Here is a 3,420-nt window from a genome sequence, read left to right as displayed (position 1 = left end):
TCTTCTGAGGGTAACTATTTTGGTTGGTAAAGTTTAAATACAATCCCACACTTGCCTTCCAGGACATTTTATTACTATGAAGAGTTTTCTTTTCTAAGGTGAGGACTCTTTGAAAAGATTAAGCTCATATTTTGTCCATTAGCCTATAAAAGTAAAGATACTGGAGGCTTGTGATTTGTTTTTTTTAAAATTGCATAAACTGAAACCCCACAAGGCTATTAAAGTAAATGTAATGCAAGGATATATTTTGTCTTGTTTGAAAAATGCATTGCACTTATTTATACTGAAACCACAGCATATTCCTCTGCCTGTCATGACCCATTTTTTGCTTAAGATAAAACTGCCATATTGTTTCATGTGCAGTAGTTACTGATACTGCAACTAACATTTAGGGTATTGGTTTAGGCTTGTTCTGCAATAATTGATTTACTGCCTTGGGTTAAAAACCACATGGAGCAGTGTCTGAGAATAAGTATGACCAATTGCACCTGTACTCCTCAAAGCAAACACTACCAAAATCTCAACTCAGCATAATTCTACTCTCAGTTGTACTTAAAAAGAATAAATCACAGAACTACTCCATGGAAAGTATTATTTTTTAGGGGAATCAACATTTTTCATCTACTCCTCCATAGTTTAGAGAAATAATGGAGCCAAGAAACTAAAGAGCCCTTGTGAGGCAGTAGATTTGTGCTATGCTGCTTAATTTGTCTCACTATGGTCACACCTCAGTTGCTCAGAGGAGAGCTTGGAAGTGTAACAGGACCAGCCTTGAAAGTGTAAATTCTATAGTGTTGAAATGGTGAAGACATGTTAAAAGGTAATTTTTCCTCTGACCCTCCTTTTTTAAGGTTTTGAATTACAAGGCAACTCATACTATTTTTCAGTCTGAGACTTCATCTTTACATACATTTTGGGACCACATGATAGTCTAATAGCTGTAGTTTAAGGATTTAAAAAAATGGTAAGATCAAGATGTGACATAATGTATTTGTGTATAATTAAAAAAAATCTGTGTAAATTGAAGAAACGCCTCAGTTCTCTTTTTAAAGAAATAAATAAAAATAAAGGAATGGTTTCAGCAGCCCAGCATTCATAATTAGAGCTGGTTAAAAAACAAACAAACTATCGACACACTTTTCATGGAAAATGGCTTTCCCTTGAGACAGTAATTTACATAAGAATATTTCTTTTTTGAGAAACCAAAAAACTCCAAATCCTTTTTCCCTGTGTGTTCACTTTTCACACTAAAACCCTTGTAACAAAAATGAAAACAAAATATTTGTATTGAAATTATTCATGGGGGAAAAATGTAATGATCTGAGCAGCCAAATTTATCAACTTATGATAATAAATTAACATTTGCCAGCAAGCAAAGAAAAACATCTCAGTTATTAAACATATTTTTGTTTCAAGCTTCCAAAGAATTATTGTACACAACATTAAGGACGTGCGTGACATAAATATATATTAGAGTTATTGAATCATAGAAAAATAAGGCTGGCAGGGAACTCCAGATGTCATCCAGTCCAACCCCCTGCTTGAGGCAGGATCATCCCTTTCTAAATCATTCTATACAAGTCCCCGTCTAACCTATTCCTGAAACTACATCATCAGCCCCTGTTGCACAATTACAAGGCATATTGCCAACCACTGTATTGGTAGGGGGGGAAGGGGGAGTGAGAGGAAGGAAGACTTACCTTCAGACTACTGCTGCCATTGCTGTGGCAGCATCAGCTCTGCTCCAGAAGCAGCAGCCCCATGACTGGGAGCTGACCCTGGAGTCCCATTTGCTTCCTCCCTGATACATATATATTGGGCGCAGGGCTGTGTTTGCTCTGGCAAAGGCTCCCGGGGGAGCGCGCCTTTCCGCTTGTTCCACCCACACCCTGCCCCTGAGATACACTGCCTGGTACAGTGCTGCCCTGCCCAGCTCATTTGGGCAGGCATGGGCTCCTCCTGTCGTGGCAAAGACCCCTGGGGGGTGATTCTAGAGTCCGCTCATACTTAGCACCTGGGTCTGGTGCCCTGCTCATCCTGCTCTAGTTATGCTACTGCTTGAGAGATAGAGGGCCATCCTCTCCACTTCATAAGAAGATAACCCTTCCCCGCTACACAGCAGGTTCCCCCAACCTCCCCACTAACCCACTTGCTAATTGGTGGAGGGGTCATGCTTGCAGTTTGCTCCTTGGCAGGGAAGCAGAGCCATGGCTTTAAACTTGCTGCTGTTTTTGATGCCCCTCCTCCCCTCCCCCGCAGGACAACATATTTTGCTGTTTTGATTGGTGGAACCCATCCACCAACCAGGAGGCAGCAAGGGAAGTGAAGTCACGCCCCTTTCCTGAGGGGAGGGGGAGAGGAACTCCCTTGGACCTGATTGAAGACTGCAACACTGTCAGGTCTGGAAGACTTCAGGGACAGAGCCATGGTGAGTATAAAAGGAGCTGCATGCCCAGCATGAGGGAGATGCGTTGGGGATGGAGAAGAGAGAGGAGCGCGGCTTAAGCTGAGGAGAGTTGCTCAGCAGGGCAAAGCAGTAGCCTGGAAGAGCTCCTGAAGACTTCTATTGGTGGGGAGCTGTGGACAACTCCAGCGGTTAGGCTCTTGGTGTGCAGCATGGCGCATGGCGTCCAGACCCTGGGAGCTGTGTGAGGTGGCTTGGTTCTGCAACCTTTGGTCTGCAGCTAGAGACACAGTGCACAGGCCGGTGCATGGAGCAGGATCTTTGGAGCTGCTTGGGCGGCTCAGGTCCCCAACCTCTGCACGAAGCTGGGAGCTCAGTGCAGAGGAGGTGCTGCATGGAGGGTGAGAGACCCTGGGAGCCACTTGAGGTGGCTCAGGTTTACAGCTGCTGGCATGAGGCAGCAGCTTAGTGCTGACAATACTATACAGAGGGTCCGGGAACAAACTGAACCCCAAGGCCTCCAACCCCTATCACAAGGCGAAGGGTCCACTACACACAGCGGTGCACGTGGCCCTAAGCCGGGCTGGCGGCAGTAGAGTCGGGCAGCAGGAAAGCCTGGCAGGGAACAGAGCTCGACCTGGAGAAAGACTCTCCAGGACTGTGAAGTTGTAAGTTACTCTAGAGAGAGGGACCCCCAGGGTTGTGAAGGAGCATCATGTGGGCCGCTCCTGGGTGATGGGGGTCGGGGGGCTTAGGAGCCTTTGCGGTGTCCCTTTTCTTTTCTTTCCCTTTCCTGTAGTGGTACCTTGAGAGTGGGGCGCCTGCCCTGGAGGGCACTCAGGTAGTCTACGGATTGCTTGTTATATTTGTAGACTGTGCCTTATAGCTTGTGAATAAGTTATAGTTTGTATATTTATAGAGTTATAAGGTTCATAGATTTCATAGACATTAGGGCTGGAAGGGACCTCGGGAGATCATTGAGTCCAGCCCCCTGCCCAAAGGGCAGGAAGTCAGCT

The sequence above is a fragment of the Crocodylus porosus genome, unplaced genomic scaffold (assembly GCF_001723895.1).
Source record: "Crocodylus porosus isolate Cpor-Errol unplaced genomic scaffold, CroPor_comp1, whole genome shotgun sequence".
NCBI classification, from domain to species: domain Eukaryota; kingdom Metazoa; phylum Chordata; order Crocodylia; family Crocodylidae; genus Crocodylus; species Crocodylus porosus.
Note: the sequence above shows the minus strand (reverse complement) of the source record.